The sequence below is a fragment of the Phyllobates terribilis genome, unplaced genomic scaffold (assembly GCF_046119375.1).
Source record: "Phyllobates terribilis strain yellow unplaced genomic scaffold, ASM4611937v1 Scaffold_147__1_contigs__length_4592116, whole genome shotgun sequence".
Lineage (NCBI taxonomy): Eukaryota > Metazoa > Chordata > Amphibia > Anura > Dendrobatidae > Phyllobates > Phyllobates terribilis.
In genome coordinates, this window is record NW_027362907.1 from 569,004 (window position 1) to 585,000 (window position 15,997).

Below are 15,997 nucleotides of genomic sequence, written 5' to 3' on the forward strand. Positions count from 1 at the left end.
GTGAAGGAAGCTTTACACACTGTGTGAACAAGTATGAAAAGTCACCTCTTAATCATTGAATTAAGGTTTTCTCTTTTGGTTCATTGCCATGGGTATAAAATCCAGCATCTAAGCATGTAGTCTGCCTGTGCGAACAGTTGTGATAAAATGGCTCGTTCTAAAGAGCTCCCTGAATTCAGCATCTTGCTGTCATATGTTGTCACAAGTCAGTTCATGAAAGTTCAAATAAGACATGGCTGGGTGAGTTTGGTGTGGAAGAACATGACTGACCCTTCAAGAGACCTAACCTCAACTCCATCAGATAGATACCTTTTGGATTAACCAGAGATTACAAGCCAGGTCCCCTTGTCCAACATCAGTGTCTGACCTGATAACTGCTCTTCTGGAAGAATGGACAACAAATTGCACAGAAATATCCCCAATTTTTTTTTTTAGAGTGGAAGCTTTATTAGCTGCAAAGGGAGATCAACTCCATGTTAATGACCCTGGATTTAAAAAGGAATGTCATAAAATTTCCTCCAGGAGTAATGTGTATGTGTCCCAATAATTTTATCCCTACAGTGTGTAATAGGTTCTGCTTCTTCCATGGTGAGAGGTGGAGACTGCTTCTCTGATGATGTGTAAATCTGGAGGTGAATGAGAATCATAATCAGTTTTGTTATATATTTTAGGAAGGACGTCCAGAATAAGAGGCAGAAAGCGTCCAATTATTGAGGACGACAGTGAGGAGGAGGTGCAGCCAACGTAAGCACTAAATACGACTATCATTCGTTACATTGTATTGTAAGGCTATGTTCACATGTCTGGTAGTTATACCTGTTTTTGGATTTGTTAGGGGCGATAAAAAATGAAAAGATACAATGCAAAAATAGTTCATTCAAATAAGGACGGGAATGTCTTAAATTGTTTTCTTTTTTACTGCAATCTGTTTTTTAGCAGGATCATGTGCCGATTTGCCATGAGCGTTACCCGTTGGCCATCGCTCATAGCAGATGATCATTTTAACCATGTGTAGCACAAGTGATCGGATGAAAGCACCTTCAATTCTTCTAAGGAAACTATTAAGGCCAGAAAAAAGTAAAAAAAAAATGTTTGTTTTTTTTTAAAAATATAAACGTTCAAATCACCCCCCTTTTGCCCCATTCAAAAAAAATGAATAATAAAACTAAAATATACATATATTGCTGCATTCTGAATCGCCCGATCTATCAAGATATAAAAAGAATTAATCCAAATGGTAAACTGTGTAACGAGAAAAAAAAACAAAACACCAGAATTAAGTTATTTTGGTCGCTGCAACATCGCAATAAAACGCAATCACAAGCGATTAAAACATTATATCTACCTAAAAATATTATCAATAAAACCTTCAGCTCAGCGTGCGAAAAATAAGCCCTCACCCAGCCCCAGATCCTGAAAAAGGGAGACGCTACGGGTCTCGGAATATGGCGCCATTATAATTTTTTTTACAAACTTTAGAATTTATTTCACCACTTTAAAAAAAATAACCTATTCATGTTTGGTATCTACAAACTCATAATGACCTGGAGAATCATAATTGCAGGTCAGTTTTAGCATTTAGTGAACATGGTAAAAAAAAAAAACAACCAAGAGACAAGTGTAGAATTATACTTTTTTTTGCAATTTTGACGCACTTTTGAATTTTTTCCTTTTTCTCCAGTACACGACATTGTAAAACCAATGATGTCGTTCAAAATTACAATTCGTCCCAGAAAAAATAAACCATCACAGGGACATATTAAAAAATAAAAAAGTTATGCCTCTGGGAAAAAGGGGAGCGAAAAACGGAAAATCCCAAGGTCGTGAAAGGGTTAAAGGACAGAAATCCTCAGCTATAGTGATTGAACAGTACCACCACATACCACCATAGCATTACTGAATCTCTCTATACCATGTGTGGTTAATACCGTAACTAATACTGCCATATAGTTACTAAATTATACTTTTATAACATGATTTTAGAACCACCATACTGTAACTGAAAAACAGCATCATATTGTGACTTTATCACTTGGGGTCTGAGCTGTTTTGATGCCCAGCGATCAAAAAGTTATTTAATTCTAAATGCCCTCAGACTCATGAGATAGAAGTTGGCTAAACCCGGTGATTTTGGCTTGAATCGGTTAGCTTCCTAACGTCTGTGGGGACAGGCCTGATTCTAGCTTTTTTTTTTGGTGCCCAAGGCGAAAATTCAAGTGGCACCCCTCCCAGCAGTTCATGGTATACCTGCAGTGAATAAACACAATCCCATCATTGTTTTTTAGGTTTTGCTTTTAAGATATTCATTATGTGGTAAAAGTGACGTGTGAACATGATTCTTTAGGTCTTTGTGATTACAGTAATCCCAAACTTTCAGAGATTCTTATTTTTGTTAAAAAAAACAACATTTAGCTTGTGATGCTCTTTTAAGGACCTGTTAGAACAATAAAAATATATCTATGAAGCTATGTGAGGGCTGTTTTTTGCATAGTAAGTTGAAATATTTTTTGCTATCAATTCAGGGTGCATACATTTGGATGGCTTTTTGCTGTAAGAGGTGTGGTGACAAAAAAAAGTAGTTCTTCTATTTTTTTTTCTCTTTACTGCATATGTTAGTTCTTTTTATATTTTGATAGATCAGACTTTTAAGGATGTGGACATACCAAATTTTTTTTAATTGTTTAATTTTTTTTTAATGAGGGAAGACCGCACCAGATCCATGATCATTAAATGAATACATCACCAGAACATTCCATCAGTACATGAATGGCACCAGCATCCTCATCAGTACTTAGATACAGCACCAAAACAACCATTAATACACTAATTCATTATTAAAACCATAATCGGTAATTGAATATAGCACTGGGACCATCATTATTAATTGAATACATCGCCAGAACCACCAACTGCACATGAATACAGTGAAGAGCAAAAGAGTATCAATCTTTTGAACTTTTGACTTTCAGGCTCCATATCTCACCATCCACTACTTATTTTATTGTGAGACTACCCTCATTTTATAGACAATCATCTTGTCTATCTCATATATAAACTTGAGTTGCAACTATTTGGCATATGATTAATTATGCAGATTCTTGTCATGTCACTGCACTGTTACTGTTTTGCTCCTAAAAATCTAAATACAATTTTTTATTATTTTATTAGTATTTTGTAAATCCACCTTTGGCTTTCAACACTGCCTGAATCCTTCTGGGCATGCTCTCGATCAGATTCAAACATGTCTTGACCGACATCTAATTCCGGGTCTCTTTTACATGTTCCCAGTTGGTGCATGCTCTTCGACTCGCTTGGATATGTATATAGTTTTTTATTCCATTCTACCCACAAGTGTTAAATTGGATTAAGGTCTGAGGTCTGTGGGGGCCAATCCAGCACTTCGACTTCATTGTCATTGAACCATTTATTTGCCAATCTCAACATATGCTTTGGTTCGTTGTCCTACTGGAACACTATGTTGTCCTTTTCATACCGATGGTACTCGAGTGTACAAAGTAATTAGTCTTGTAGGATACTCACATATAGCTCAGCATTGAGACCACCATCGATTCTGGTAAAGTATCCAACGCCTTTAGCTGTGAAACAACCCCATATCATCAGGCTTCCTTCACCGAACTTGACAGTTCCTTCAATTTCTCCATCCTTTAGCCCCATTTTCCTTTGTTTCTTCCAGACCCATTTTCACCCATCATAGCCTAGTCTATTGACTTTTGTCCCATAGCTCCAAACCACCCGTTTCCTATCTTCTACAGTTCACTTTTCATACCTTTTTGCAAACTTGTGTCGACGCTTCTTATGATGATATTGAAGTCGATGCTTCTTCATCTTTTTTTGAGCCACCATTCAAGACTTGTGTAACATGCGTTACACGGTGCTTGCATAGACATCTGTGATCTCACTATTACGAAACTTACAAGTCACTCCAGCCTGTGATATTGGAAGCAGACTTTGCATCCGTAAGTATGGCAAAAGAGGTGACGGGGAATGCATGATTGGAGCAGTAGGCTGGTACTCAAAAGGAGTTGGATATGCTGGAGACGTTGAAATGGTCTGGGAAGAAGCGCTCCCTGAAGGACGATACATTGCATACCGCATAGACTGCTCTTATCTAGGAGAGGCATCTGAGGTATCAGTGAGGAAGTGGTGGGTGCTGCCTTTCATGGTAATTGTAGGGTCTTGTGATGGTGTAGGTGTCTATCTGCCCTTTTTGACACCCACCTGGTTAGGTAAAATGCAATATCCAAGTAGTTGTTGGTGAATTAAGACCCATAAGAACAATGAACATTTCTTCACTCCACATTTGCAAGTACAACTCCCTCTACCTTGATGGTTTTATCATTTAAAATAGTATTTTTCTTTTCACTTTGACTCTTAACACAGACCTTGATTTGTATGTTTCTACAGAAAGAAATTCACAAGAAATGAGGAAACCCCTCCGTCGTCTTTTGTGGCTTTTGAAAGCGACGTTTTGTGAGTAATTTTGACAACATATAATAAGTTCAAGTTAAACTTCACTTAAAAGCTATGTTCACACATGTTGTGTTTTTTTTAGCATTTTTTGCTGCAGATTTTTATGCAAATTTTCAGCTGTGTTTTGCAGTACCTACCAGCAAAGTCTATGAGAAACCAGAATTGTCTGTTCACACATCATGCTTTTTTGTTGTTGCGTATTTTGTGCCTTGGTTGGGTTTTTGGAAAATAGAGCATGTCACTTTCAGCATTTTTGTCAGTGTTTTTTCACCCATGGGAAATAATGGGTGGTTGTAAAGGGAAGTGTTCCAGGTTGTACATGTATATACGTATCTGCATGCTAGCCATGCTTGCAGATAAGTATACATGTATATATTGGCCCCACATCTCCCCATGTGTTTCAGTCTGTTTGCTGCTGGGGGAGGTTTCAATAGAATGTCCAGCCATGTGCTAAAACAGGTTTTGCGAGTATGGTTGGACATGAACAAAGATCTTAGCCAGTGGGCAGGGAATAATACATCATTTCCTGTGACATGAAGCTGGACACTGGCTGGACCTAAAACCCCAGAATCCACATGTGCTAAGGCCCCTTAGACTCTTGAAGATGGACATAACAACACATGGCTGAGTATCTCTCTTTCCCTGTAACTTCTTTACTTACTAGCCCTTCATACCCTGTACTAACCCTCCTAGATATTGATAGATATATATAGGCAAAGTTGGTATAGTTGGGTGGGCCGATATTGCATGAGTGATTAGCAAACGTGGGTGGAAAATATATTAGATAATTGGGAATTGTGAATCCGTTTTGTGTACTGTGTTAGTGTGATACCTAGTAATATATTAACTGTAGACTTTTGTGTAATAAATACCTTTTATTAGCACACGATTTTGTCTCAGTTGGTATATAGTATAAGGCCCAGATAACATTAGTGGAAATTAATTATTAATAGTCAAATTTGATGTTAATAGTGAGGCTGAGTTCACACGATGCGTTTTTCATGCGTTTCCGCGGCGTTTTTGCAGTTGCGTAAACACCGCGGAAACGCATGAAAAACGCATGGTAGAAGGGCAGCAATGTTCCCCAATTGAAATACGCATGTGCTGTGCCCATGATGCGGATTTTTCCGCAGCGTAAATGCTGCGGTCAAAAATCCGCAGCATGTCAATTAATTTTGCGGAAACGCTGCTCTTTTGCCGCCATTGACTTGCATTAGACCGCATGGAATCCGCATCACTGTATATGTTGATGCGCTTTTCATGCGGTCTAATGTGCGGATGGTATCCGGGTGTGGAGGAGAGGACTCTCATCCAGACCCAGGTACCATTAAAAAAAAAAGAATAAAATAAAAAATATATATATTCTCACCTTCTGACGGCCCGCGCTGCGTCCTGCCGGCTTCCCGCGCACTTCGCGGTTGAATGAAGGACCTTCGCTGACGTCAGAGTCATGTGACGGGTCACGTGACGCTGACGTCGGAAGGTCCTAAAGTCTTCACTGCCGGCATCCGGAACCGATGAAGCAGGACACCGGGGGCCATCAGAGTGTAAAGTATATATTTATTTTTTATTTTTTGACATTCACACACTATATAAATCCATGCCGGTTGCATGGATTTATATAGTGTGAAGTTGACAAGCACTTTCCAAGTGATGCTAAAATCGCTTGGGAAGCACTTGTCAACCCGCATGCGGAAATGAAAGTGAAGACCGCTTCATTTCCGCATGTCCCTGGCAGGAAACCACATGTACAATCCGCATGCTTTTTTTCCTGCCAGAAAGATGCAGAAACGCTCAGGAAAAAATCCTGAGCATTTCTGCATAGTGTGCACATAGCCTTAATATCGGACCTCAGTAGAGGTGTAGGAGAGTGCCCCCATTAATTACTGATATTTTGGAGGAAAATCACGTCATTATACAGTGATGAATAAAACGCTAAAAAAATGCACCAAAATTTGCAGCAGCGTTTTTGATGGTGAAATAGAATGGGGTTCTTTTTTAACAGAACTTTATGTACATGCATAAATAGAGACAGAACAGTGAAAAAAATCGCTGAAAAAACTCACAAAAAATGCATCAAAAAACGCAGCAAAACGTTTTTGACGCAGCTGATTTCCTGCCAGAGATTGTGTTTTGATGCAGTTTTCTGAAGCTGAAAAACACAACATGTGTGAACACAGCCAAAGTAAAACTTAACCGGTTCCCGACCGCCCACTGTAGATAAACGTCCGCGCTGCCTGGACTCTGTGCAGCGCCGACGTTTAAAAACGGTGGGTGGTCGCGCAGCGCTCAGGACCCCCAGGGTCCTGCAAGCACTGCGATTCCGGTGCAGAGCGTTAGCTCTGACAGGGAACATCATCAGGCCCTGATTAGATCAGGTCCCGGTGATGTTAACCCTTTGCTGTCTTCTATATGCTACGATCTATAGTGATCGCGGCAAATAGGAGACAGCAGGAGGAGAGGGGGTCGTCTTACCTCCGAAGACCTCCGTTTCCTTTCAGGGCCTGGGGTTGCTATGGCAGCTGGAGGTCACATGACCGCCTCCAGCTCTGCCATATATGGTGTCCTGTCTGGCTCAGCCTGCAAGCTGAGCCAGAGAGGAGACTGACTGAAACAGTCAGTGAAGATCTCATGTAATGTAATACATGTCTATTACATTACATGAGATCAGTGATCAGAAAAATAAAAATTAATGTCCCATACAGGGACTAAGTAAAAATGTAAAAAAAAAGTAAAAAAAAAGTTTTAAAACTATTAAAAAAAAATCACAAAATAAATAAAAATAAATAAATAAAATATTAAACCAATAAATCCATATATTTTTACAAAACCAAAAAAAGTACACATATTTGGTATCGCCGCGTCCGAAACAACCCGAGCTATAAAACTGTCACACTAATTAACTCCTTCTGTGCATACCGTAATAAAAATAAATAAAAAAACGGAGCAAAAAAATATGCTTTTTCATCATATCGCCAAACAAAAAGTGGAAAAAAATGCGATCAAAAAGCAGAATAGAAATAAAAATGGTACCACTGAAAACGTCATAAAAAAAAGCCGCCATACAGCTCCATCAGACGAAAAATAAAAAAGTTATAGCGCTCAGAATAAAGCAATGCAAAAAAATTTTTTTTTTTCTATAAAATTGTTTTATTGTGTAAAAGTGCCAAAACATTAAAAAAAATACAGTAAGTGTAGTATCGCTGTAAACGTACTGACCCGAAGAATAACGCTGCCTGATCACTTTTACCACACGCAGAACGGCATAGAAAAAAACTCAAAAAACAATTCCTGAAGTGTTTGTTTTTGTTAATTTTACCTCCCAAAAAACAGAATAGAAAGCGATCAAAAAATGTCACGTACCCAAAAATGGTACCAATAAAAATGTCAACTCGTCCCGCAAAAAACAAGCCGTCACATGACTCTGTCGGCCGAAATCTGGAAAAATTATAGCTCTCAAAATATGGTGATGCAAAAACTAGATTTTGCAAAAAAAGCGTATTTTAGTGTGTGACAGCTGTCAGTCATAAAAACCCGATATAAATCTGGTATCTCTGTAATCGCACCGACCCGAAGAATAAAGTAATCTAATCAGTTATATCACACTAGGAACGGCGTAAAAAATAAATTAAACCAATTCTTCACCTGCTACTGATTTGTTTATTATGTCTCCCAAAGATCCCAGTAAGGCTCTGCTCATATTTATCCTGTGCTCTGCGCTGAGCACTTACACCAGAGTTTCCGTGTAAATCTCTGAAATACGTGATTCAGCCGGAACCCATGATGGAAGATTCCCTGTAATGAGGCAGATATAGGCACTGTGGACGCCGTCTAGCCTGGGATCCCACGGTGTCATTTGTTTTAGGCATGCATAAAAGTGCGGTTGGCCACAGTTTTGTGCACTTCTGAAAAAAAGGACACCGCTAAACAGAGGCCAGACGGAGTAGAGAGTAACTCTGCTGCCTCATTATAGTGAATGGATCCTGCAGGGGTTTCATCTGAATTACATCACTTGGAAATTTAGATGGAAACCCCGATGTAAGTGCTCAGCCTAGAGCGCCGGATAAATGTTACGTAAAATGTTCCCAATAAAAGCTTCAACTCAGTCCTCAAAAAAAGCTAGTCCCCACTCAGGTCCGTCATCTGTTAAAAATATAAGGGACTTCCAAGTTACTGGTAGCAGAAAGGCTCTGGAAAAGCAAAATGACCCTTGCCCCCCAAAAGAAATTCAGAAAATTTTGTGCTCCCAAATCCAAATGCCTATTCTACAATAATTTGTTCTCCAATTGTCAAATAGCACTCCGTACCCCCCAGATCTCACCGTATGGCTAAGTGGTACGATACAGCCACATATGGGGTATTGCCACTTTTAGAAGAAATTGTGTGACACATTTCGGCACCATTTTTACCCATTGCCCTGTGTGAAAATGTAAAATCTGAGGGTAAAACATTTTTTTGTGGTAAAAATATAATTATGCTTTTTTCACTGCCCAATGGTATAAATTTAAAAATTAAAAAATACTCACTACTTCCCTAGATGAATTCCTTGAGAGGTGTAGTTTACAAAATGGGGTCACTTGTGGGGGTTTCTGCTGTTTTGACATGTCAGCGACTCTTCAAATGTGACATGGTGTCTGCTGCCTATCCCAGCCAACATAGCGCTCCTTTCTCTTCCGAACCCTGCCGTACACCAAAGCAGTGGTTTTCCCCCACATATGGGGTATCGGCGTACTCAGGAGAAATTGTACAACAAATTTCATGGTGCAATTTATCCTGTTACCCTTATGATAATGCAAAATTAGGGAATGAAAAACATTTTTTATGGGAAAAATGTGAAAATTTTATTTTTACGGCTCAATATTATAAACTTCTGTGAAGCAGCTGGGGGTGCAAGGTGCTCACCACACATCTAGATAAGTTCCCTAAGGGGTCTAGTTTCCAAAATGGTGGCACTTGTGGGGGGTTTCCACTGTTTAGGCACATTAGGGGCTCCCCAAATGTGACATGGCGTCCGCTAATTATTCAAACAAATTTTACATTCAAAAAGTCAAATGGCGCTCCTTCCCTTTCAAACCCTGCCATGTGCCCAAACAGTAATTTGCCTCCACATATGGGGTATCGGCGTGTTCAGGAGAAATTGCACAACAAATTTCATGGTGCAACTTATCCTGTTACCCTTATGATAATACAAAATTAGGGAATGAAAAACATTTTTTGAGGGAAAAATGTGAAAATTTTATTTTTACGGCTCAATATTATAAACTTCTGTGAAGCAGCTGGGGGTGCAAGGTGCTCACCTCACATCTAGATAAGTTCCCTAAGGGGTCTAGTTTCCAAAATGGTGGCACTTGTGGGGGGTTTCCACTGTTTAGGCACATTAGGGGTTCCCCAAATGCGACATGGCGTCTGCTAATTATTCAAACAAATTTTACATTCAAAAAGTCAAATGGCGCTCCTTCCCTTTCAAACCCTACCATGCGCCCAAACAGTAATTTGCCTCCACATATGGGGTATCAGCGTGTTCAGGAGAAATTGCACAACAAATTTCATGGTGCAATTTATCCTATTACCCTTATGATAATGCAAAATTAAGGGATGAAAAACAGTTTTGTGGGAAAAATGTGAAAATTTTATTTTTACAGCTCAATATTATAAACTTCTGTGAAGCACCTTGGGGTTCAAGGTGCTCACCACACATCTAGATAAGTTCCCTAAGGGGTCTAGTTTCCAAAATGGTGTCACTTGTGGGGGTTTAGGTACATCAGGAGCTCTCCAAACGCAACATGGCGTCTGCTAATTATTCAGACAAATTTTACATTCAAAAAGTCTAATGGCGCTCCTTCCCTTCCGAACCCTGCAGTGCGCCCAAACAGTGATTTTCCCTCACATATGGGGTATCAGCACGCTCAAGAGAAATTGCACAAAAAAATTTGGGGTCCATTTTTTTCCTGTTACCCCTGTGAATATAAAAAAAATTGGGTCTAAAGTAACATTTTTGTGAAAAAAGTTAAATGTTAATTTTTTTCTTCCACATTCCAAAAATTCCTGTGAAGCATCTGAAGGGTTAATAAAGTTCTTGAATGTGGTTTTGAGCACCTTGAGGGGTGCAGTTTTTAGAATGTTGTTACTTTTGGGTATTTTCTGTCATAAAGACCCCTCAAAGTGACTTCAAATATGATGTGGTCCCTAAAATAATGTTTTTGTAAATTTTGTTGGAAAAATGAGAAATCGCTGGTCAACTTTTAACCCTTATAGCTCCCTAACAAAAAAAAAATTTGGTTCCAAAATTGTGCTGATGTAAAGTAGACATGTGGGAAATGTTATTTATTAACTATTTTGTGTGACATATCTCTCTGATTTAAGGGCATGAAAATTCAAAGTTTGAAAATTTCAAAATTTTCGCCAAATTTCCGATTTTTTCACAAATAAACACAAGTTATATCGAAGAAATTTTACCACTATCATGAAGTACAATATGTCATGAAAAAAACAATCTCAGAGTCAGGGGAATACATTGAAGCGTTCCAGAGTAATTACTTCATAAACTGGCAGTGGTCAGAATTGAAAAAATTGGCCTGGTCACGAAGGCAAAAACAGGCTCTGGTGCGAAGTGGTTAATAGTGCTGCGGTGTACAGAAACAGTTCCAGAATTTTGGGCTGAGGCCCTCCAGTCTTCCTCTATAGAGAGGGGAAATATGTGTGAAGGTACCCCAGGAGGGCTCCAAATGTGTGGGTAAAATATATATCCCTCGGGGGGGGGAAATTGAAAAAAAGTTTAAAAAAATTTTTTTTGTGGACTTAGAAAATTTTCACACATGTGTCAGACTTCCAGAGAGGGGAGCATGTCAGTGCGCGCATCCGATTTCAGTTCCAGAGCGATTCATCCGATGAGTCCTTCATACTTAGTCGTTTTTGCAAAATTTTTGACTTTTTTGAAAATTTCACTTTTCTGTGAAAATCTCCGCTAAATGAGGTTATACTATGTTAGAGGCCATCCCAGGAGGGCTCCAAATGTGTGGGTAAAATATATATCCCACAGGGGGAAAATTGAAAAAAAGTCGAAAAAAAATTTTTTTTTGAGGACTTAGAAAATTTGCACACGTGTCAGATTTCCAGAGAGGGGAGCATGTCAGTGCGCGCATCCGATTTCAGTTCCAGAGCGATTCATCCGATGAGTCCTTCATACTTAGTCGTTTTTGGCAAAATTTCTGACTTTTTGAAAATTTCACCTTTTTGTGAAAACTTCCACAAAATGAGGTTATACTATGTTAGAAGGCATCCCAGGAGAGCTCCAAATGTGTGGGTAAAATATGTATCCCACAGGGGGAAAATTGAAAAAAAAGTTGTAAAAAATTTTTTTTGTGGACTTAGAAAATTTTCACACATGTGTCAGACTTCCAGAGAGGGGAGCATGTCAGTGCGCGCATCCGATTTCAGTTGCAGAGCGATTCATCCGATGAGTCCTTCATACTTAGTCGTTTTTGTCAAAATTTCTGACTTTTTGAAAATTTCACAATTTTGTGAAAACTTCCACAAAATGAGGTTATAATATGTTAGAGGGCATCCCAGGAGAGCTCCAAATGTGTGGGTAAAATATATATCCCACAGGGGGAAAATTGAAAAAAAGTTGAAAAAAATTTTTTTGTGGACTTAGAAAATTTTTCAACTTGTGTCAGACTTCCAGAGAGGGGAAAATGTGAGTGAGCGCATCCGATTTCAGTTCCAGAGCGATTCGCCCGATGAGTCCTTCATACTTAGTCGTTTTCAGAAGTCACAATTTTGACTTCCAGGACCCGCAAAACGTTAGTAAATTGAGCCCGCTCCCCAGTTCCAAGCGTTTTGAGGTGTCCCTGGTTGCAGTAATGCAGCCTGCCCACTAGATGTCGCAAAAGAGACAAAAAGTGAAAAAGAACCAGAATGAGGAAATTCCAGGGAGCCGAATCCGCCTGACAGTTCCAAGCGATCGGGTACTTTTTGGAATGCGTCCCTAAAGTGGGTATAGGGTGACACTCCATACAAAGACCCAGTTTTGCACACCACCGGCAGAATATATGAGAGAGAGGTACCTCTCAGCCCCGACACATTTTGACTCATTTAAGCAGGTTTTCACCTCCGTAGGCCCGGGTACGCGTTTTGGCTATGAGTCCCTGTTCGGCTGGAGGTCTGCACCTTGGCTGAACCCAGGCTTCCGCAGCTGCGTGGGGGGACTTTTGCCGGTCGCCTATCCCAAGTCAGAGAGGTGTTCCTGGGTTGAAGTGAGCCTGGCCAGACCCCCCCCACGGGCCCTGGTTCTCCACATGGGGGCGCCGTCAAGGCTAAAATCTGGATTTTTAGGCCCGGGAGAGGCTCCATGAGGGCGGATGCTTTTGTGGCTTTGACCCCAGTTCCACATCCAGTACCCCCTCTGCAAGGGCGCCTGTACCCGAGTCTCGCTTCCAGGACTCTTGGGCACGTATTTCCCGACGACAGGGGTTAGCAGCCTCCGTGCTTGGGCAAGTCCCTCCACGCACCCCTGCTCTTCCTCCGATCGATCTGGCGCAGCGCTCCCGGGTGGGGAGGTGGCGCCGCTCGCTCGGCCCGGGCTTTGGAGCTCGCGCTGGCTTAAGGTGAGCGGTCCCCTTCCTCCTCTACCCCCGGGCTTTCGACACCTATCTTTGGGCGCGCACGCCGGCCTCGCCTCCCGTCCGCGGAGGTGGCCGAGCCGTGGGGAGATTGGCCCGACCCGAGCGAAGGCAGCGGTCCGACGACCCGCACGGGCGAACGGCGTGGCGCCCACCCACCCAGGCGTGGGGGCCGTCGTCCGAATCGCTTCCTGTGCGGGGAAGCACACCGATCTTCTCCGAGGGCGGCCCTTTTCTTCCAGATGCGTAACCGGCCAGCGGAGGCCCGCGCCGCCCCTCGCGTCCGACAGGGCGGCCTCCGCGGCGGTGGCGACAGCGGCGGCGGTGGGTGGCGTCTCCGCGCCACTGCCGAGCTTCGCGATTTCCAGTCTTTTCCCGGGCCCCTACGTCAGTGGGGAGGACGACAGATGTGTGGAGGCAGGCGAAGGGGGTTCTCACCGTGTGGTGTGCCCCAGCCCGACCGTCACCTTTCCCCTTCGACCCTCATCCTCCCTGGCGGCTCGGCAGGGAGAAGGAGAGAGAGAGCGAGTGCGGAAACCCCAGAGCCAAGGGGTTAGATGGAGAACTGGAGAAGGAACGAGGGCCAAGAGGTAGGGAGTACGGTGAAAGGCCGACCTGGGGTTCCCCATGCGCTCCCGCCCCCGGGCGGGGAGCAGCCCTGGGAGGAAAAGCCGCTCGGGCATCCCTTTGAGGTTACGGGCGCGAGCGGGAAGAGGGACTACTCTGGAAGGCGACGCCGACACGGCCTGGCCGACGACCACCCACGCGACCTCCGCGTCGTCGGGTTAGTGCCGGAGCCGCGGCGGACCCTGACGGCCAGCCCCCCTCTCCCAATCCTCGTGCCTGTCCGCCGGTGGGTCGAGGACCCCCCGCGGCGGAGGCAGGTCTAAGCCAGACGGTGGCGCCACATAGGCCCACCCCCGCACGCCATCTCCCCGAGCGACCCTGTGTGTTGCCTTGGGTGCGGTTGGTGAGACGGGGGCGGCCGTGGCGTCCTCCGGAGGCCAGTCACCTCGCCCTCCCCGTGCAAGGGGTGTTTTCCAGACGCCTGCCGCTTCGGGACCACGCACCGCACAGCGAGCCGCTCCTCCCGCACATGTCCCCGGTGCTGCGAGGGCTCCGTTCCCCGCCCCCCCCAGGGAAGCCCCATGCCATCCCGCATCCTCTCCGGACGCCGCACGCCCTGCCTATACCCGTTCCGTCCGGGCGCCCTGCCGCCGCGGGGCTCTTCCGCCGCCCCCCCTCTCTTCCCGCAGGCCTCTCCTCTCCCGAACCTCGACGCGGTCCAGTCGTGTTGGGGGGCTACCTGGTTGATCCTGCCAGTAGCATATGCTTGTCTCAAAGATTAAGCCATGCACGTGTAAGTACACACGGACGGTACAGTGAAACTGCGAATGGCTCATTAAATCAGTTATGGTTCCTTTGATCGCTCCAAACCGTTGACTCGGACAACTGTGATAATTCTAGAGCTAATACGTGCAAACGAGCGCTGACCGCCAGGGATTCGTGCATTAATCAGATCAAAACCAATCCGGGGTCCCGGGCGCGGCGTCGGGACGGTCCTCCGCGGCCTCCCCCCTGCCGCGCTCTCCCCGTAAGCGTTGCGACTCTGGATAACCTCGGGCCGATCGCACGTCCCCGTGACCGCGACGATCCATTCGGGTGTCTGCCCTATCAACTTTCGATGGTACTTTCTGTGCCTACCATGGTGACCACGGGTAACGGAGAATCAGGGTTCAATTCCGGAGAGGGAGCCTGAGAAACGGCTACCACATCCAAGGAAGGCAGCAGGCGCGCAAATTACCCACTCCCGACCCGGTGAGGTAGTGACGAAAAATAACAATACAGGACTCTTTCGAGGCAATTGGAATGAGTACACTTTAAATCCTATAACGAGGATCTATTGGAGGGCAAGTCTTTTGCCAGCAGCCGCGGTAATTCCAGCTCCAGTAGCGTACACTAAAGCTGCTGCAGTTAAAAAGCTCGTAGTTGGATCTTGGGATCGAGCTGGCGGTCCGCCGCAAGGCGTGCTACCGCCAGTCCCAGCCCCTTTGCCTTGGGGCGCCTCCCCGATGCTCTTGACTGAGTGTCCCGGGGGCCCGAAGCGTTTACTTTGAAAAAATTAGAGTGTTCAAAGCAGGCAGCCACGCCTGAATACTCCAGCTAGGAATAATGGAATAGGACTCCGGTTCTATTTTGTTGGTTGTCGGAACTGGGGCCATGATTAAGAGGGACGGCCGGGGCATCCGTATTGCGCCGCTAGAGGTGAAATTCTTGGACCGGCGCAAGACGAACCAAAGCGAAAGCATTTGCCAAGAATATTTTCATTAATCAAGAACGAAAGTCGGAGGTTCGAAGACCATCAGATACCGTCGTAGTTCCGACCATAAATGATGCCTACTGGCGATCCGGCGGTGTTATTCCCATGACCCGCCGAGCAGCGTCCGGGAAACCGAAGTCTTTGGGTTCCGGGGGGAGTATGGTTGCAAAGCTGAAACTTAAAGGAATTGACGGAAGGGCACCACCAGGAGTGGAGCCTGCGGCTTAATTTGACTCAACACGGGAAACCTCACCCGGCCCGGACACGGAAAGGATTGACAGATTGAAAGCTCTTTCTCGATTCTGTGGGTGGTGGTGCATGGCCGTTCTTAGTTGGTGGAGCGATTTGTCTGGTTAATTCCGATAACGAACGAGACTCCGGCATGCTAACTAGCTACGTGACCCCCCGCAGTCCGCGTCCAGCTTCTTAGAGGGACAAGTGGCGCTCAGCCACGCGAGATCGAGCAATAACAGGTCTGTGATGCCCTTAGATGTCCGGGGCTGCACGCGCGCTACACTGAACGGACCAGCGTGTGTCTACCCTTCGCCGAGAGGTGCGGGTAACC

At 44.1% G+C, this 15,997-nt stretch overlaps 1 pseudogene; it reads left to right on the forward strand.

Annotated features, from left to right (window-relative positions):
• Window positions 1–14,415: 14,415 nt before the first annotated feature.
• The window catches only part of LOC141206917 (18S ribosomal RNA), a 1,868-nt pseudogene continuing 286 nt past the window's right edge, over window positions 14,416–15,997 (forward strand).